This window comes from Lonchura striata, chromosome 4, assembly GCF_050655825.1.
Source record: "Lonchura striata isolate lonStrDom1 chromosome 4, ASM5065582v1, whole genome shotgun sequence".
NCBI classification, from domain to species: Eukaryota; Metazoa; Chordata; class Aves; order Passeriformes; family Estrildidae; genus Lonchura; species Lonchura striata.
Genome location: NC_140706.1, coordinates 68189146 through 68211150, shown reverse-complemented (window position 1 = coordinate 68211150; position 22005 = coordinate 68189146). Strand labels below are relative to the sequence as shown.

The window sequence follows — 22005 nt, the reverse complement described above, 5'->3', positions numbered from 1 at the left end:
AAACAAAATAGGTGTTCTGTTGAGAAGGGACACTGTTTTCATGCTTTCAAGAGTCATGGTGTCAGTGACCATCTCAGGAGGTACAGCACCAGCAGGCAGCAGAGAACCAGCAGCTTGCTAGTGCTGGAGCTTCAACTGGAGCTCTGCACAGCCCCAGAAAGATGTTAATATGATTCACTTAAAAACCTGGTAGCCACAAAATGCAAATAGAAAAAATGCAGCTGGGTTTATTCTGATGCTTCCAGACCAAGCAGCTCTCTTGCTTCAGACTGGACTCTGATCTCTTGCTCCTTTTCCTCTGCTAACATCAAGCTTACATGTCTTAACCACTACTTGCAAGAAGAGTGTGAAGACCGGATAACTTTGTTACCTTGCCTAATTTTGCCCTCCTAGTTTTCGTTTCTTTTGTAAGGAAAAATGTCCTGCTGCACATTGACCTTACAGTTCCAGCTCTAGAGTCAAGTTCTTTTCTGTTGTGTCTGGTGTCCTCACCACAATTCACCATATTCCCTTTTGCTTTTGCTCTTATCATCCCCAGGGCTTGAAAATACCTCACACTCTAGTGCAAGAGCAAAATACCCTCTCCTGTTCACATCTGCCTCAGGAAACTCTTCTTTGGCAGCACTCAGAGACGTGAGTAGATAGCAACAGCCGTCATTATTTGACCATGCTGCTGCTTCTGGTTTGTTACTCCCCTTTTGATCTCACTGTGTTCTGTTCACAGACCTGTGCTGCTTAGCAAAGGTCCTTGGGACATGGACCAGGCCTTTGTATTTTGTACAGAGTGTTTCTGTTCTCTGACTGAATGTCTTGACCTTTAAAAGGCAACTCTAAGGCTGTCAAAATGTGGTTTATTTAATAAGAATGTAATTTGGAGATAGCAACTCTCTGTTACGGGCCCAAAATTCTCTCTGTGTACTGTTCATGCCAACACAACTTTGCCCACACAAATGCTCATGGAGCTCAATTAAAAAGAGCTGTAAATAGAGAAGAAAAGGCCTTCAAAATTATGAGGAAAGTTTTCTTAATATTTATCTTCTTCCTTCTTGGCAAAATGGGTAATTTGAATTCAACCTGATCTGTTTTTATTTCAAAAATGAGAAAAATACAACCAATACGTCTTTCCTTAGCGGAGCAGATTACTGAGCTCCAGTGAGCTAAGCACAACACAATGAAATGAAGCAATTTAAAGAAAACCATTAAAGGTAAAAACATTTGAGTAATCAACAACAATGTTCCCTTCAGAACAGGTCATTACAACAAAGCTGATTGTGCTGCCAGTCCTGTTGATTTTCACTGACTACAAAGCAGAATAGAAACTTTCTCCATAAATCCCTGGGTGCTAATGCAGGAAGGTGGCTGTGTAATCTGAGCTGTCTCACCCTAGCAAAGGGACAGATTGTAAACTCACTGCCTAAAGAAATTATTAAAAAATTCAGTGCAGGGAGGAGAACTTGCTTCTTTATTAATGTTTATCAGATTAAAGAAGTTAAATAACTGAAGCAATATGAGCAGTGCATAAAAGCAGGGGAGTGAAAGGAAAAAAAAAACTGGTTTGGGAGTGTGCCATGGCCTCTCTCACAGGGCCTCTCATTGATCTGCCTTCCAATTCATCCTGTCAAACAGCTGGCATGGCCTGGGGTCCACAGGCAGAGGAGCAGCACCATTCATACACCCTGCTGTCCTGAGCACAGATGCTCTCCCTGATGCTTGGTAGTTCATAGCCAGCTTCCAGAGCTTTAGCAGAATTGTTCACAGATGTCTGACACACCAGGATGACACAGAAATTCATGCAAAAGGGATATGAGGTTAATGCATAGTCAATACTGTTGTCTTTCTCTGTAAAGTGTATCTCCATGAATCTGATAGGAAATGATATGTGCACATTACATTAAAATTCCTTCTTGGAAGGTATATATCCCAGAAGTTAAGGAAAGAAGCTTTTTTATTTGCACATGAGAGTTTTAATATGCTTTGAAAGGAATTGATCTGCCAGTGCTGGGGTCAAGATCCTTACCTACAGAGCAGGGTGATCATCCACAGAGCATGGTGCACAGCTTGCTCTTCAGAGAGCTTTTTAATGTTCCATTCCAGGCAGCTGCATAGCCCAGCAGAAAGGGGAGGCTGGAGTGGCATCCTTCTCTTCTCAACACCATACTTTTGCTGTGGTTGACTAAACCTCCCCAGTAAAAGTTGTCACCCTTGGGCCAGTCCCACAGTGCATTGCCATGTCCCTGTTCCTCCTCAGCATTGCTGTCAGGATGGTAGGAAATCTCGGGATTAATGCCAGCTCATGAGAGCACAGAATTTAGACAAAGACGTTTCTCTACAAGAGTCAGTACAAACTGAAGTGGCCATAAGTATCCATTTATAGGAAAAATGAAAAATGAAGTAGTGATAGACAATGAGTATTTTAACAGGGGAATCTAATTTTTCTCCTTTTACCACATGTTATGCAAAGGACAACGGTGAGCACTGTATTTGCTGGCAGTGGAGGGAAGTCTGGGGAATCTATTCATTTTCCTCCTCATTTAAACAAACACTCTCAGAACCATGACCAAGAAAGGAAGTAAAAGTACTTAGCAAACTTATATTAAGTGTTCTAACTCAATGTTTGTATTTTGCTCCTGAAAAATATACTGACTGTATTGACAGCACAAGTAGTGTCCAGCTCCTGCAAGATGATGTGGGAGAGGGCTTAGGGAATATTTTTAACCTTGTATGGAAACCTAGTTTTATTTCAAAATACCTGCAGCTCAGAACAGTCTGAGCTATTCTGAATCAAAAACTGTGTCATTCAAATAAAGTTCATACAACTCCCACAGGGTAATCCTGTCTGGAAGAAAAAGCTACTAGTGCCCAGAGACAGGAATCCCTCCGAGGAAATCTGTCTCTTCCCCTAACTTTCTACTGCTTTGGGAATCTGATTGTAAAACAGAGGTCTTGTGAACACCAAGAATATTCCTGTAGAAAAATGATTTCTTTCCACCAGATATCTGTCTCAGAAAATATCAACCTGCTACAAAATGCCACTGCTAGCCAAGATTTTATAGATTTTCATTTGATGGACAAACCTGTGACTTTGCTTACTAATCTGGAAGATTTTGCATATAGGCAACAATATTTATGAAATTATACTCCATTTCCATTTTGGCTATTGAGCCAAAAGTTCTCACTTCAGGGAATTTAAAGAAGATTTTGAATGTGATTGAAAAGATAATTTTGTCTTGATAAGCCAAAATATTTAAATTTTCTTAACTTTTTATTCTCATCTCATGATTTTGAATGTTTCATGCTACAATTACCTTGTGTCTAAGTAAAATTTTATTAGTTAAGGATGAGCTGCAACTCACAAATGCAATCTCCAAAGAAAAAGGAAAATCAATGAAGAACTGATGGGGTTTTTTTTAAGGATACATCTGAAAGGTTTGGATAAAAGATTTTAATTTCTTTCTATAATTTATCATCCCCACTATCAAAATAATGTCCCTCCCGCCACAGAAGGGATAAGTCATAAACTGCATTGGATGGTAGGTGTTGTGTTTTTAATCAACAGTGTTGTCACTGCATGGCTTGGTTTTCCTCAGGAAAATCCCACATCTACAGAGTTGAAGAAAAATGTTTTGTACTTGTTAGCTGCCTTGAAATAAATTAATCATAGTGATGAAAAAGAGGCAGAATTGTGAAAGGCAGGTATTTTATGGCAAGGAGTGGTCCATTATTTCATCTTTCTGAGATCAGGATGGGATATGTTCCGATTCATGCCTGTCAGTGACCTCACTAAGTGCAGAATTCAGTAGAAACATCACGGGCTCAGGGGCAGAAATGGCTGCAGAGGTGCCTGGATATTTCTTTGCTATCCCTTTCACCATCATATTCTCTTCATGACTGCAAAAGAATTTAAATCTGAGAAGCAGATTTGTGAGTCAGATTCTTCTCTCTACCCTGTATGTTTAGAGTGACTAATTTCACCAAGATTTCTCTGTATTTATGCAAATATACTATGAAGGAGAAACTTGTTGATGATGACATTTTGCCCTTGTTGGGAGATTTTCAGCTGAAGTGGTATTTCCATCAAAATTGTGAGGAAGCACCAAATCTGAATGATGGTAATGTGTTATTTCACTTTGGTAATTTTACTTTAAAAGCTGTTACTGTTTTTCTTGAACCACCAGATTCCGTTTTTTCTAAAATAACATATTTACTGCTTCTGTCCCACAATAGTTTACAGAAATGGTCTTGTCTGTGTCTCCAGTGCTGTCCTGGGAATACTTAGAGGTGTCTATCAGTCTGACTATCTCTGAGTGACTAATACAGTGTATGAGCCCTAAGAGCAGCCCCGAGAACTTTGCTACCACACAGGAAGTACAGTGATGTCAGTGAGAGCTGAGTACAGATATGGGTTATTGATGTGATTTAATGAAGTAGATTGATACCCTCTGGAATGAAGAATATTTGTTCTGATGCTTCAAGAATCTTATTCTCCATAACTCTGAGCTTAAATCAGATTTGCATTGGTGAGGTTGCTCAGAAATAATAGGTACAAAAAGGGAAAAACAACAAAGGATCTTGATGAGTATTTCTTGGCAATTCCCACTTCCCATGAGAAGCAAACACACAAATGCTTTTTTCAGAGTGACGCAAATGTCACCGCACGTCCATCGCTTGGGAAGGCGCAGATGGACACGTTTGGAGAAAAAAACAACAGGCAGGGAGTTTAGAGAGGAAAAACTGTTTTGATATTTTGTGGCCTTTGTGTGTTTTTGATATTTTGTCACCTTCTGATAGAGGCATGTGTAGGCAAGAGGGGCAGCAGGGCCACCCCAAGCAAGCTCTTCTCCCTCCATGTCCACAGCTGCCAGGACTGCTCTCAGTCAGAGGGTGCTCTGCAGGGCACTTTTGGGAGGAGGGAGAGTGTGCAAGAGGCATGGGCAAGCCGTGGTGGGGCCTGGCCATCAGCTCTGTCCTGATACTCATGCTGCCAGGATAGCAGGAGGAATGTGGGGTGGGTGGCTTAGTGTGGGCCAGAACTCCAGTCTCACCCAGCCTGCTCTTGTTCAAAGACTTGCTCTTTGAATTGGCTTTTTCATGGAAAAGGACAGTTTCCATCTCGCCAATTAACACTGTTAACATGGCTGCTGTGCACAGACCAGAAATAAAACAGCTGTGGAAAGAGGGGGGAAAAGCTGGATGTGAACCAGAGAAAGAGTCTGAACTCTGTAGAGGCTCAAAGGTCTCAGTTACATGAGCAGGGCTTCTAGCAGTGCAATTCCTTCCTGGATACAAGTAGGGATTTAGTTCCTTCTGATTTCCTGTCCTTTTGTCTAATTGGCTAATTTTACTGACTTGATAGACAAAGAGTCAGAATTCCTTACCTCCGTTTCTACCCTGTCACAAATTAGGATTATTTTTGTTATAACTAGTTATTTATTTATTACTGAAAAAGATGTTGTTAATTCATAATAAAAATTCAGAATCCCATATGGATGAAGTAAATGAATCACATATGTACTGAACATGGATTTGAAACACCAGCCTGTCAGTGTCATCCAGTGGAATTTGGCCAGAAGTTGCACTATAAATATGTGGGATCTACTTTGTCATAGGTTATATTTTGCTTGCCTTCTATGCTAGAACACTGATGTCTGATTTTGAATCATTATTTTTCCGTTTATTCTCATTTGATATATGCAAATATGTCAGTGACTGGAAGTGGAGAAAGTTGGCAATTTGTCTTTTCTAAGAGATCATCTTTTAGAAATATCAAACAAGGGTTTATTCCTATTGCTGAAGTAAGAAGGATTTCACTGTCTGCTTTGACATTCCCAGCAAGGATAATTAAAAGTGTATCATCCACTTATGGCTTGTACTGGAAAAAAGTTTGATTGCTTTTGTAATATAGGTGTAAAAGAATATAAGGAACATTAGAGAAAGAGGAAAAGGGGTTTATTCTGTATCAGTTGCAAAAAGCAGGAGAAAAAATGTTATTTCATTACCAGTGAGTACATATCTACTGCATGTGATCTCTGAAATATTCTTTAAGTCTTTTGAAAAGTCTGGAAAAGCTCTTATCTAGATCATCTGTATCTATATCTTTATCTCAAAAGTTTTTGAACACTGCCCTAAAGTACTCAGTTATTAGGGCAAGATCAAATTCCTTTTACCCACTGCAAGAATGAAATTGTCACTTTGGAACTTGTCTTCTATGAAAAGGGAAAAACAAAATACCCTATAATTCTTTCCAGGAACTGAAGCAAAAAAATGTTTTCAGAGAAGATTTTCTATTTAGGGGAAAACACTGAAAAGCCCCAAGTGGCACAGCCCCAGCACACATTACATATAGAACATACCCTGGTGGCTATGCAGCACTGGAGGGTGCTTGAGAGGCCCTGAAGGGTTCAATACTAATGAAATGGTTTATGATGGGAGATTATCCAAGGGAATAGCCTATATTCCATGCAGCCTTGTAAAGGATGTTTTCCTGACTTGTTTCACATCCCATACACAGAACTTGTTTTTGTCAGCCAATCCTTAGTGAGGCTCCAGCAAACTGCAGCAATGAGGTTAATGCCCCCCAGTGCAGATTCATTAAAGTTTCTCCTCTGGACTTGTCTTTTCTTCAGCAGAGGTTACTGATCCCTGTAATTTGATGACAAAGGTATTAATGAAATTTGTGCTAAAGAGCATTCATTTAGAGAAAAAAAACCCCAACACCAACAAATACTTTTAGTAATATTTAAAGTAACCTGGATTATTTTGAAGTACCTAAGGGTACTAACTACCTAAGGGTTTAACTACCTCTGATTTATGTCAAAAATATTAGAGGATGGTAATCTAGAAGTGTGATCATGACAGAAACCTTTTTATCCTGTTGATTTTCAGCCAAAAGAAGACCAGTGGCTTCTCCCCATGTCTTTTTTACCAAGGCCTTATGGTACTGTTTGTTTGGGAAGTACGGCCTTCTTGAAACCAAAGACAGCCAGGAAAGAAGAACAATTTAATTTAGCTTATAATTTGCAATTTAATTTGAGGCTGAGAAGACATTCTGAGAAGCATGGTAGTAATCCAGCAGAGAGAGTGAGATAAATAAGCTTGCACTAATGTCAGCACTAATAAGGATCCTGCTTTCAGCAGCTGAGGCAGAGTGGTCAGGAACAGCTCAGTTATGTCCATGCTGTACCACAGCTCGTGATGCAGATAAAACCAGAGAAACCTCACAGTGTCTGGTTCTGAAATTTGGCAGCAAAATACTGGAGGCTATTCCAGATGTGCTCATTGGGAATTTAAAGAACTTCTTCGTTTCTTTCAACTTGCAAGGAGATGCAAAGTTTTCTTTCAGTCTCCAGGCTTAGAAGATAGTTTTAAACAATGACACACAAGTACATGAGTCTCACTTCAGAGGCTGCTCCAGTTTCTGTGATAATTTAGGAGTTAATATGCTCTGTTGTGCCATTTGCTGGATTGGAATTCAATCCAGAGCTGTAACATTTCATCTCTCAGAGCTTATTTCTCCTCCTACCCCCAGTCTGTTAGGAACTAATAACTTAAACCTCTAAGATAGCCTCATATTACAGATATTGCACAGTTCCTAAATAGAGTGGGAACAGTTATTCAGGTTCTCAAGTGCTGTTGTGAGACACAACTAATATTAAACATTACCTTGAGACTTTGTTTTTCATTTTTGTGGTGAGAAAAGAGATGTGAATGTGGAACTCTGAGGAAGACTTTGGGGCTTTAGAAATGCTGTTCGCTTTAAAACTTCATCTGTGAGATTAAAGGCATTTCAAATAAAATGCATTTCAGGGTTTTTTTGCATGGATGTAATTGGTCAAAAATGTACAAAACCTGTCTACAGGCCTTTTCTCTGTACATATTTAGAGAAACAGAGACTACTTCTATAAATTGTAATAAAATGTACAGCAAATGACAAACATTGTAAAATGTTGTCTGAAAAGTTCAGCCAACCACTAGATACAAATTGAATTTGATTTCCAAGATTCCAGACAAACGTATTTAAATCTCTCTAGATTTATGATATATTCTAGTTCTCCACTAATTTCCTCTTAGTTCTTGGAGCTGTGTTTATATTTGGTTCATTTGGCCTACTCGAGCATCCTTTTCTATGCCATTCCTTAAGTTTGATTTTCCAGTCAAGTACTCTTCTGGGGACACTCAGCACATCAATCCCTCGAGGGCTAAATTTGGAAAGCACAGCATCACTTGTTATCATTAACTACCTTCAGAGTACATTGGAGTAGTGAGAGAAGTGATAGATTTCCCAAAGCTTCCTAAAGAACCATTTCCTTCTTCAGGCCAGGACACATGCTCTGCTATCTGTTTAATCAAGTAACAGAAGGAACAGTCATAGTCAAAAGCCAGAGGAGGAACAATTATATAGTCAGATAATTTGAACATCTTTAAAATTTGACTCCACAATGCAGTAGAGTATAATTTCATTTTCCTCCAGACATTAAAATTATTAATAATAAAAAATCACTATAAATTATGAACAGTACAAAGTGTTCAAACCAACTCAGTTGTAAATTTCTTTTGGCAAAATTCCAGAAGTCTTCCAGGGAAGATTTTTTTGCCTGATACTGTGCCATCTTTGCATTTCTTTTCTTTTAGTACCAGCAAGCAAAGAGAAGCAAAAGGCTGGGCCAGCCATTCTTCTGGGCAGAAGCTGAAGAGATCAGGAAAGACTCCTGATATTATTTTGAAAAAGGATGTAGGCTACCAGCTAAGGTCAGGAGTAATGAGAGGTGAGTTATTTCATAACTAGTTTGGATACTTTCCATGAGCTGGTTAGAAAAAAATGATATAATTTTGAAACTATAGCAGAGAAAGCACAAATAACAAATTACTCTAATGAAAGCTTTTGTGAGCAAAGGCTTTCATTATAGCTATTCCAAATGTGCAAAAGGGCAAAATAACAAGTCTAAATACATTTTGCTTTTTCTTAAGCAGTGCCCAGTGTGCCTTGAGCTCCATTTGTTCAAGTAAGTGGGAATATGGTGATACAAAAGCAGATGGTGTTTGTAGCTATTGGATGACAGATGTTCCCTTATCCCTGAGATTATGCAGTTAAATGTAATGCATTTATAGCTGGGTTAGGCAAAATACTGGGCACCCTCAGCTCGCATTAATGGCCAGGGCAGCTGGAGAGGCCTGGTGCCTCTCAAGAGGTGCACAGCTCTTGGGAGTCAGGGACCTTCTTAGCTGAACTCTTCACCTCAGCTCTTGATTTGGAGATGTCCTGATCATCAGTGTTCAGCACCTTTGCGATCAGCCTGCAGTCACCCTCAGTAGGCCTGAAGTCAAAGACCTTCCCTCTTTGCAGGAAATGGATCAAATGCTGAGGAATGTGTGAATGTAGCAATCCCACTAACAATAACCGTGTTGAAACACACGTCTCTATGTTGCACTGAGGTTGAAAGGAGATAAGATAATCTCTGTGCTCAGTAGAAAAAGCTCACTAAAAGCTAAACAGTTCCAGATGCTTGGCAGTCTCCCCTTTAACCTTAAACTGCTGCAGTGTAGCAGCACTGGGTGAGCCCTCCAGTCAGCCCTGATCCTCACTGCCCATTGAGCATGGCCCTCCCAGGAATATCAAATAGGGCTCCTTTTCCTTCTACTGACGTTTCTTTTGAAATAGCCAGAAGCATTTTTAAATTTATCAATATAGACCCTGAGATGAGGCTGGCAAAAGTCAGTCAGATTTAAAGAGCCACCAGAGGAGTGCAAGAAGGCATATCCCACTAATGAGAATTCTATCAAAATTCATTGGGAAGAATTTCTCCACAGTCATTATTTATCTGTTAAAAGTCAATGAGAAAGCAAGCTCTTTCTTATTTCATGACTGATTGTGTAGATGCAAAGTACAATCACCTATCCTTAGCTTCTGGATGTTACTGCATACTCTAGATAGATATCATTACAAAGCAATAATTTAGGACAACATGCCACATGAGTTAATTCATCCTTGCCTTAAAAGTTCCTGGATTCCTGCTGAACCTTAGCTTTGACCTTCTCTAAATAGAAACCGGAGATAGCGACTTCAAAGCTGATACATTTCCTGGGTAACAGTGCATGACCAAGTTTCTGTTAGCACATATTAAAATAAAATTTCAGCAGTTAATTCCAATAGTATTTAATTTTTATATTTTAGTGCCACAAATAGCAGTGTTCCTTTGTATAAAATTGTAACTTTGATTTGACTTGATGGCTTCTGTGTTTTGAACAGCAGATTTTTCTTTTTAGCCTATGATATACTGTAATTTGAAAAAAAAATCTCCAAGGAATTAAAAAAAATTGGATCTCTTATACCAGCTCTTTCTAAATTCTTTTCTTTTCTTAAACACTGCTGTATTTTTATGTAAGCAGTATGTATGCCAGACACTTGCATGAAAAATATGATGTGTACAGTGCACTTCATTTATTTCTTGACATAACAACATAAGTTGAAAAAACACAGCAGTTTGTAGGAATTAAGTTAGGATATAAAACAGTCTATGTCAAGAGGAGGAGACAATTTGCATTAAAAACAGAGAGATGATGACTCACTATATAGTTCATGCAAATCTTATGTGAACTTTATAAAAACATGAGAGGGACTTACTGCAGCCATGTGACAAAGCACAGAGCATTGTCACCCCTGGGCAGTCACACAAACAGGACAGAGTTCCACTGTGGAGAAACCCAAATTCTGAATCTGAATCAAGTAAGTGCACAAACCCCATTGCTTATGTAATTTCTGGATGTGAAAGTGCCTCACCATCTCCTGTGACCCAGGAAGGGTCTAGGGCACTCCCTGGCAGCAGAGTTTCTTTCCCATTCTCTACAAAGGGAGGAATTTGTCACTTTGGAACTTGTATCTTTTGGTACCAGGACTTCAGCTGGCACTGGTAGGAGTTATAGCACTGTACTGAACAAAACATATTGTCTGCCTGAAATCACAACAGAATTTCAGGACAAAGCAGGCTGGCATGAAATAAATATTTGAAGTTCAGTCCACTTCAGGCAATTTGCCCAAAATAATAGGTGATGGTTAAAAATGAAATTTGGTTTCCAAATACCCATCTAAATGCATTTCACTTGGCAGCTTGACAGAACAGTCATTTTTAGAATTTCATGCCATTAAAATCAGAGGTCAGTTAAAGTGTAACAACCCAAATATTAGAGTAATTATTGCTACCCAGTGTCTGTCAAGGGCTTTGTTCCTTGTCAAGATGCCTGCGAACTTTAGCATAAATACTGTAAGTCTCCTTCCCTAGCATCCCTCTTTTCCTTCACCCCAACCCACATACAGAGTGGCATTTAAACAAGATTCTTCACCTGTGTCATAAATATTAATGACATGAAACTCACAGCTTGGCATTTTTCACTAATGGCCCTCTTCATCACAGTTTCACCCCTGGACTGCAGCCAGCCCCTGTGTAACTGGCTGACATTTTTAAAAAACATGTTACTAACAAAGTGAAACAAAATACTGAGACAATTTCTCACAAATTAAAACTGTTAGCAAATCCTCTCTCCACATTGTGTGCTTGGGATGTCATTTGGCATGACTTCCTGAACAATGCCCATGTTGGCTTGGCATGGTTTGTCTTGTAATTACAGCTTATGCCTTTCACCTAATCCCTATAATAGCTCCAAATGAGCTGTGAATGAACATTTGATATAAAACTCAGCCTAGTTAAAAAACAAAAAAAGTACATATTTCACTACAATCCAGCTTTTCTATGAAGCTTCCAGAAAATCTCCACAGAAAGATTGATACTGTTGTTGGCATTTCTTAGTTCTTGTGGTTATTTGCATCATTTCTGTCCTTTCAGTCTGAGCTGTACTAGTCATCTGAAATTGTAAATTAAACAACAAACAATGTTTTGGAGATATTTATGGCAGTGTTCAAGATTTAATTTTCTGTTGTCTTTCTGCCTGAATGAAACACGTACTGCTCACTCTCTCCATACGAGATAACGAGCCTTCTGAACAAGCTGCCAGACACTGAAACAGCAAGTATGTGTTTGTTTCTTCTTAACCTTCATTTCTATCTGACTAAGGACCACAATGTTCACATCCCACAGGCTTGAGCCTTTCAGTTTCTAAATCATCACTGAGAAACTGACGTTTCACTAAATGAGTGAATGAGAACAATAATAATTTGCCTTTTGCCTTCAGCAGAAAGTAAAAGTAGAAGATGGATAAGCAGAAACATATTCTGGGCTCATACCAAATGTATTTCACAGTGTGGTTTGTATCAGAACTTTTTGTGCTTTGAATTAAAACAGGACAAAGAGCAAACAGAACCAAGGGACTGTAGGTCTGGAAAGAATAAGAAATCACTTGACACAAGGCAAAAGCAGCAACCTTTGGGTGCTTCTTGGCAGACATTTGTTAGCCTGTCTTGAAATCTTCAGTAGAGATGCACAAAACCTCAGTCAAATTTTCCTGCTGTTCATGGCCCTTTTGTTACAAAATGTTTCTGATGATGTAACCCTCAGTATTTATTGAATTTTGTCTTTTTACTTCTGCAGACACATAAAATAGCCTTCTACATGTCTGAAAGACTATTATCAAGGCTTTCCTCAGTCTGTTTGCCTAAATATGCCACTTTTCCAATATTCTACCTTAATTCATAATTTATAGATCACTTCATCATTTTTATTGCTATGTTTGGGACCGTGTCTGACCAGTCCATGGACTTCCTGAAGTGTGGTCCCTGACATAGCCACAGCAATCCAGCTAAAGCCTTATCAGTGCTGCTCTAGCAAAAGGGTTCCTCTGCAAACTTGTCTGCTATCCACATTCCAGAATGACACTCTGGGTTGGCAGCAGCACGACGTTGTTAACTCCCATCCTGTCTGCTCTCAGCTGTCATTTCTATGCTCTTTTCTATTGGAATTTCTCCCTCTGCAGCTATTCCACATTTTCTGTGCAGATTATTATTCCTGAGCGTGGTGATAACACTTATAGATGTCAAAAAAGATACAGAGTTTTCCATTTGTATCTCCAGTTTGTCTCAACTATGTAGAATCCTATTCTTGACCTCCAAAGTATTGGCAATGTACCAGGTTTCATTTGTCTCTAGGTCAAACAAGCCTCTTCTGTGATGGGACCTTTGGGTAAGGAGTGAAAGCACTGAACAGCACTAGGGCAGACCCCAGTGGAACATCCATTTGATACATCCTCCCATATGATAAGATACATAACTGTTTAGCTCTGTACTCCCATTGGACATCCTTTTTCCCTAACTTGCTGTGATATGAGATGGTATTACAGCCATAACACTAATGAATGCTAAATATCTAAGCTTCATAGTTTTACTTTCTGTTTTTTTTCTCAATAATACATTTTTGAAAAAAAATTGCTTAATATGCAGTAAACGGGGGAGTCTTTGAAAGCACACATTTAAAAGAACATATTTTATGTTGACTTGTTTCTTCTTCAACATATAGAATTAAAATATCAAGAAACGTTCTTTAGTTCTGAATGCTCTGGAGGTACTTATTATAAGCTTATGCATTTTAAAAGTCTGCATAATTTAATGGTTGGGTACCAAATGCAACCTAAATTGTCCCTACTGTATAAAGACAAATTCATTATATACTTCAAATTCAGGTAAGTATTTGAGTTTTAGAAATTTGGAGCATTTCATCCACTCTAAAGTCTCCAGCTAAATTCAAGGTCAGTATGAGAATGCTTGGATCTGGGCTGAAAGTTTTTTTAAGATCTCAAAGTTCTGAAAATTTACAAGTGTTTGCATTTGGTGTTTTTATTTTCCCCCTGCTACTTACATCTTTGTTTTAACATGTAAAGTGCTTCTTTTTGAAAAAAGCACAGTTATGTAGGGGTGTTTATCACATATATGGCTAATTGTACATAAAATGGTAATGGACCAGTCCAGAATTGTGGAATGGGCTGTGATGTCCTCCGATTGTTCAATGGCTTGAAGTATTTTATAAACTCCTACTTTTAATTTATGCATGTACTCAGAGATGTGGAATGCTTTGAGTCTTAATTTAGAACATTCATACCATGCTTTGACTCCAGAAAACAAAGGCAGTTCACCTAGGAGTTCACAACTCGGAAGGGCTGTTTCCTTTCATTGCTGTCACCATTATACAACAGGAGCCCAAGTGTGAAGTGCAAAACTCCAAGTGTTCTGTAGGCTGGAAGCAGAGCCATTGCTGTACTCAATTATTTTCAAAGCAGAAGGAGTGGAGGATTATCTGGGTGAAGTAAGAAATGCAAGGAAAACCTATGGTGTCTGTTTTTAAGAGTATCATGGAATAACAGTTGAATAAATTTTGACTTGTAAGGAAATTGACACTTTTGGATGATAAAATATTCCATTAGAAAGGGATCACAGCACCCTGTATTTCCGTGGTGTTTTGTTTCCTGAAACCCTAAACCCTTTCCAAGTGTTAACTAATTTACTTTGTAATTCTCCCTTTAGGGAAAAATAGTACTTTCAGACCTTTTTTGACAGATGTTGAAACTTTGTCTCTAGAGAATGGAGTTGTATACCTCAGTTCAAAGCAGAAAGAGAGATTTCAACTCCAGGTTGTCTCCTGTATGAATATCAGGTTTAATCCTACAAATTATCAAGCACTTAGAACAGCCAAGAGGTGAAGGAGTCCCAAACTTTGTACAAATACTCATGGCCCTTTTACAAGTAATACTTGTGTTTCTGTCCTGCAGAAAGATTTTGGAGTGATACTGAGTCACCTAAACTAAATTTATGTAGAACTTGATCTATTGTCTTCACAGTAGATGTTTTCCTTGTGTTCACCTTGTGCAAATGGGTAAATTAGCAGCACTGTGCTGATTTAGTGTCAGGTGTCACAAGCTGATCTTCACTTCCAGCACAAGTGAACTGGGTCTCTTATCATGATTCTTGTGATGCCCTGGAAAGGAAGGGCTCTTTTAATCTGCATGGGGTTTTTGTTGGTGTTTTTTTTTTTTTTTTTTTTTGCAAAGTTATTTGTTCAAACTGCTTGAAAACTATTCCACTGTGGAAGGCCAGGCTGTCAGCATGGAGCCCTGAAACCTGATGTCCTCCCTTTGAGTGTCTTGAGGGCCAAGCTGTTCCAGTGAAACACAAATCTGAAGTCAGCCAGATTTATTTCTGTCAGCCTGTAGCTTGCTGCAGTTTGTTTAACCTGAAATCTGAGGGCTTCCAGCAAGGCTGGAGCAAACAGAATGCTTGGTAAGCACATTGGGGTTATGGTGTTTGGGGTTGGTTCTAGTGCTTGCTGCTACAACTGTAGAAGATACCTGTAAGCCCAAAGCCAGGGCTGTGAGCTCCTCTGTGAGACCTGGTTTCAGAGAACAGGGTGTGTGCAAGGAGCTATGACTTGGCATCACGCCCAATTTACTTCCACAAGTAGGAACTAAAGATGAGATCTTCTTGTGTGGCTGGATAAAATACATATCCTGCATGACAGCTCAGGACACATGCACAGTCTTAATCACAAATCTTCACCGAGAAACTGTTTCTAAATAAGTGGATAAGTGTTGGCCAATTGTTTATCACTTTTTTACTGCTGGTATATTTTACGGGAGACCGGATGATTGGAGCAATGCAACAGCATTACAGGAAAATATTCACCCTTTTTCCAGCAAATGCTTGCACTCATTTTTATTTGCTTGTTGTGACAATATGTTTGCAGAAAGTGACTGTAGGACTTGAAATTGAGATTAGTTTAATGATGAGATTGAGTATATTTGAAACAAATTTAATCCGGAAGGCTATCCGGTCAGGAAGAGGAAACAATACCAAGGAACTAAGTTGAGCAAACAACTCAGATACTAAATTGTGAATACTGAGCACTCAGAAAAATCTCATATGGGCTGACATTGGTTATCTTTTTGCAATAAAGAGAAACTTTCTGAAGTATAAAGGCTGGGTGGTATATTGACCAACAATTCCTCAGAATGAAATTCAGCTGACTCCACTGCCCCTCTGTTCTCAGTCACACACACTTCATAGAGTATTCCAGTCAAAATAATTGTTTCTATAAAATAAATTACTACATAGCCAAGTGAAGAATAAAGAACATATTTTTGACACAACTTTTGTTATAGCTCTAACCATAGGAGTATCCAATTTTCTCATTTTTATGTAGATGAAACTCAAATAAGCAATCTTCATCTTGCATATTCCTTTGGTCTATCTTGCAAAAACTATTAGAGCCCAACTTTTCAACAAAAAAGAATGCAAATGTAAGTTTGTGATTCATGCCTCCTGTCAAGACTACCAAACCAGTAAAAACACTGGAATGTAAAAAAATAAGCATGATTATGTATTTCAGGAAAACAATTTTCTCAAGAATGTTTCTGGAACAAATTTTCAGTGTTTAGCTATTTCTAGTTGATATTTCAGTGATGGAATGCCTACTGGCACCAATTTGTACCATGGAATTGTCCCACAGGACAATACTTTGCTCTAGTGTGTTTAAGGTGTCTTTTTTTCGGATACTTGTAGCAGCAAATCCTTTAGCAGCTCATTACTTAATGGAAACTAAACAAAGTTTCTTCCAGGAAAAAAAATGTTGATCTCTATCACCCCACAGTGAACTTCTTTTCTTAAATACATAACACATGCTTTTGGAAAATATCCTCAGTTTAATCTGAACACTGTAAACTCCATAGACAAGACCACGTCCTCATTCATCCATCTTGCATAAGTCAAAACTCCAAACTTTCTGGGAAAAAAAAAAAGGAAGCGCAGAAGATACTTTTGTGTATACAAATCTCCTTGTGTGATATGACTAGACCTTTTCTGTCATTCCTAATAAAAACAGCCACCTTCACAAATGAGAACTCAGGGACAGGCTCTTATAAATAGGGATCCTAGAGACCCTGGCTGACCTTCTTTGCTCTCTGCTAACAGATATGTCTTTAGGTGTTTTTCCACTTCCTATGGAAACTCTTTCTGCTTTTTATTGTAGCAAGCCCAGTTCTGGCTGCTCCGTCCATACATTGTGACCTTATTGCTGTGTCTGTTTCTGCCAGAGCTGCTGTTCCACAGCTTTTCCATTCCACTGGAACTACCATTACTACTGGTATTAATTGTACCAAAAGAAGCATAGGGTGTAATTTAGGCACAGGAACCATTAATTTAGCAGCTGATAAGTTATTCATAGGTTTTGAAAAATATACAATAATGATTCCGAGGTTTGACTGTGAATATCATATACCTCATGTACAATCTCAATTCATTTGGAGCAACACTGGATCTGGAGGAAGGATATTTATAATATTTCACTGCTGCTGTCACTTGCAGAGATGCAGTGTACTGTTTTAGTGGATCCATGCTGGAGATCCATTCCACATTGGCTTTGGCTTATGCTTTTTGCCAACAAAATTTGCCAGTTTTTCAGCAGGAAAATGTTTGTGCCTGGAGTTGAGCAACCATTAAACATAATGCCATGAGTCTCATGGAACAATGAATAAAATAAAAGGACAAGTTATTTTGCAGATGTATTTTGGAAACATGCTTTCAAAATGTTTGTCCTTTCAAAGCATTAAATTACAAATTTTTATATCTAGTCATTATTGTTCTGACTTTACACTGTAGGAAGACATCTTGGTCCTGTTATCATTACTGTATCAGTGAGCTATTCCCTCAGGAGAAGTCTCAGCATGTGAAAAAGAAACTATTCCTGAAATCAGTGAACTCTATTTTAAACTGGCAAAGTAAGTTGCTCATGTTTCTCCTCCAACTTAACCCGTAATTCCTGGAAGTATACAGTTCCCAGATATAAATGTAGAAAACCTAAAATTAAAACCAGATCACTTGCCTTTTCTTTTGAGGATTGTGGAATTGCGTACTTTGTGTTTATAGTATAGCTGCTGTGTAAATACAGAATACATAGCAAAATACTGTTTAGACCTTATACCTCATTTGTGTTTGTGCCTTTTTTCTTTAAAGTAATCTCTTGGGATTTATGGCAATATTGTAATAAACTAGGACAAAATATTGTCTTCTCTAAGGAATACATGCTTTGAAATAGGTGAATATACCAAGGTGTTAGATAATTCACAAGGTTCACTATCCAAAGTTCTGTGCTGGTTCTTGGAATTATGTTCAGAAAACTGGAGGGCCATTTTCTCAGTACCTCTAGCAAATGCTTGTTTTTTTCAGAGGAGACAGTGCTCTTTCTTAACCATTTAGAGGAAAATCTTCCACAGGGCATATTTGTATTAAATAGCAAAGACATCTCTTTCAGAGGATCTGGAAATACCAAATGAAAAAGAATATTATATGGCTTGTCTGGCAATGCTTTAGCCATCTGCTGAGAGTACTGAGCATCCAGTTTGCATATTTAATCTGCCAGGATGTAACTTAATTGTAACTTACTGCTTTCCTCATAGCTTTCAATAATAGAAGGTGCTGAAAGCTCTACTAAATTGGGTGCATTTCACATAGATTTCCTGTCTGGTCCTGTCCACTGGACATGACCTAGATTCATTATTTCATACTCAGTCTTATGGCCTTGGGCACACATTTAAAACCATAGTCATGGGGACTAATGAGGCATGAAAACATGGGAAAATACCATGAAAAATTAACCAAATGGTCCACAAGGTCAATTCTGCTTTAAAATGTTTGTAGCTATTTTGTATTCTATAGTATTTGTTTGGCAGAAATCTTCCATAATCAGGATCATTCCATAATTTTTTGATAGAGGATTATCAGGTTTGGGTTATAGAGTTTTTGGTATTATGGTGTACTATTTTGGATTTGTTTAAAAAGGAACTTGGAATGCTGATCACACTCAATAGATATTCCTAACAGAATAATAACTGCTCAAAACATCCAAAAGGAAAGACATTTTTCCATTAATATTTTGAGGATTTTTTCAGACTTCCATGAAAATAATATATCTTAAAGAAATAAGGGCATAGACTGCTTTTTTAGTATGTCAAATAAGTTTCTGTAGTTGTGAAGTCAGGTTGTGCTGAATGTTCCCTGATAGCTGGTCATGAGGGACAAACTCATAGGACTATGTGCTAGAAGATTCCTTATCAAATCTAGGGCTAATTAGTTAGTTGATGGCCTAAAATGCAAGGAAGAGCTATTAAACCAAAAGGAATAGGAACAGCTGATATTTCAAACCTGGTAACAAAGGGGTATTAATACATAATGAAGTCCTTGTCTGTGCTTTCATATCTTTTATTCAAATCCCTGTAAAAATTCCAGCTGCTGTTGTTGCTGAAAGTATATAAACAATTTGTTGTGTAGCATGTGCAGTGTCCTGCAGCACTCAGAGTCATGCTGGTCACACTTCCAATGCACCATTACCTCATCCCTAAGCTTTGGAAGTCTGTTGCTAATTCTACATGGGTTCACTCATTGGGCACGCAACAGCACATAGAGACTGAGATAGATTAACAAATAAATATCTACAGAATTATTCCTTTCCTGTTGATAGTGAATGCCTTTTGCTTCCCCCATCACCACCCTTCCACAATGTATTTTTTCCAGAGTACACTGAAGGTGGATATGGAAGCACTGCCATGCAGAGACCATTACAGAGAAAAGTAGGAGCTGTGAGGCTGATAAGGGCTGTTATCTAAATGCCCCCATTACCCAACAGGCATCACATTGGAAAAAAGGTCAGACTAATCCAAGGAAAATAATGTGAGGAGAGTCCTGTAGGTGTTCAGTGCTTTGGGGGTGAAGATGTACTACACTGCTCCTTGTATCCTCTGGCTCTCTGCAGGAATTTTCTTTCCAGCACATTCTCACATTGCTATGCCTCAGGTCAGGCAAGGACTGCACAAACTCTAGTGATCCCTCTCTGTTCCATCATGCTTCCCAGCAGTGGCCAAAACTGGATACATTTAATTAAATCTCTGTAATGTCAGGTGGAAGCTAAGGAAAACCACATGGCAGCTTAATATTCTATTTCTCTGTTTATCTTTTTCAGGTCTTATGTTAAAACTTGTGATCACTCAGACCCATTAATAGCAACGCCAGACAAACCCCATTAAGGGTAGGGGGGATAAAATTTGCTTAGGAAAGGCAGGACAATAGGGAGCCAACCATGCTGCTCTTCTACATCCTCTTCAGTCACTGAGCAGGCACCAGTCACCTGCCCTCAGGACTTGTCCCACTTTTTGAAAACAGAAACAAATACAGAAGAAAAGTCCTAATTTGAGCCTCATCTTATCCTTCCCCTCTTATATCCTGATAAAAAGAAGGAAGGAAGCAGAAGGAGGAAGAAAAAGCAGCAGAACAGGTGGAGTTAGAGAGGAAAAGGGATTGATACAAAAGCTATTTTTCTTTAAGACTTGCTTAGCTCAAGCCTTGGTCCCAAAAGTATCTTCAGCAACCCTTGACTCATAAAAAACCTGATGTAGTAAATATTTCTAGTCTCACCTTCCCTGATTTTCAGGTTTTATGACTTCTTAAGGGCATTGTGATATATCGAAGTTCATCTCTCTATAGAGTTCATGTATGTGTCTGTGTGCATCTTTTGTAGAAAATCAGGGAGGAAACCTGAGGTGCTGGGTCACTCTGTCACCATGTTTAGCCATGTCACTCACCCACTTCAGAGCTAAATACTTTAAGGGTGTAATGACATTGACATTGCATTAGTAGCAAAAATATCTATTCCAATTATTTGCAATTTCTGTCTCCTGTAAAAATAAGCCTCCGTTAGTAGATAATAAAAGTAGTAACTAATCCTTTACCCAAATTTAATTTTATTGCAGAAGTCTGTAAGTTTGTACTAGTTTAAATATTAAATTTCCACCTCAACAGCTTATTTATACAGGCCAGGCCAGATGTGCATCTGGTGTAAATTAGCATTGCTCTGTGGATGCTGTGAGAGACAGGAAGATTTCTATCAAGCAGTGCTCAGTTCCGGTATGATTAAACATATATTATGTCAATCATTTGGGTATAAAATACTCTTGAATCATGATTGCTTTCCTGCCACTCTGCTTGGTAATATTTTCAAATATATGCAGCAAAATAATGTCAAGGCAATGAAAGGATGAAGTAACCTCAGGCTTTTTATTCAAATAATTTTGACCCAAGCAAGTAGATTTCTCTGAGACTGGTCAAAATGTTTTATTTCAAAATTCAGATAGTGTAATTTTGAATACCACACTATGCTTGAGATTAGTTTTAGCTATATTTACTTAATACTTCAGTGACACTAAGTGATACAGTGTGATCAGCTGGCAAAAAATTCAATTATTCACACAGCTGTATTCAAGATATACAATAACTTGTTTCCTTGACATTAATTTCTCCATCTTTTATGGATATCTACTCTGTGAGTGTAAATGGGCATTGCTCAGCTGAGCCCCAGAACCCAAAGCTATTGGTTCTGTTCTAGAGCAATGGTTTAAATCCATAGCAAATAGAGAAAGTCTTTGTTTAGGCTTAAGTTCAAAAGGATTTTTGTATTGACCTGGGAGAAGATTACTGTACAAAGTGGCACAACCATGCATATAAGATTGACAGATTTCTTGAGATCTGATTTATAACAAATTCTGAAGTTTAAAAACTTCAGATTTCTGAATTTCTGAGAAAAATGTTTTCTCAGAAAATGTTTTCTGGATTTCTGAGAAAATGTTGTGGAACATCTCAGTCCACACCTTTCCACTGACTGGACATCAGGCATCTGAGACTCTTCAGACCACCATTAGTCCTTTAATTTAAGCAATCTCTGGCAATAGTTCAGGTCTAAACTTTTCCCCTGAAATAGCTAAATATAACTTATCTAAATAAGTATTTTAAACAGACATTATACCACTCTTCTAAAATACTCTTAAAAATGCTAAGGCTCTCCCTCTTTTGGAGTTCTAGACTTTGATTTAATCTTCTTGTGTTTTTCATTACCGAATACTTACTTCTGCTTCATTTCTTGTTTTTCCAAACGTTCCTGGTGCCATAGCACATTAAGAGTTCCCCTAGCAACACAAAAACATACTTTTCCTCAGAGCTGCATCTCCATGGTCTAAAGCACTTAAATTATGGCC

General features: G+C 38.3%; 1 long non-coding RNA gene across 2 annotated transcripts in view; it reads left to right on the top strand.

Annotated features, from left to right (window-relative positions):
* The window catches only part of LOC146767703 (uncharacterized), a 48404-nt gene that overhangs the window by 9326 nt on the left and 17073 nt on the right, over positions 1-22005 (top strand). Inside the window, exons 3-4 of one of the 2 annotated variants that reach the window (XR_014955250.1) lie at positions 539-633; positions 8629-22005. The exon at positions 8629-22005 is cut by the window's right edge and continues 17073 nt beyond it. This is a non-coding gene — a long non-coding RNA (uncharacterized LOC146767703). Of the gene's footprint in view, positions 1-538 lie in introns of both variants that reach the window. The other variant, XR_014955249.1, reaches the window with a different exon arrangement.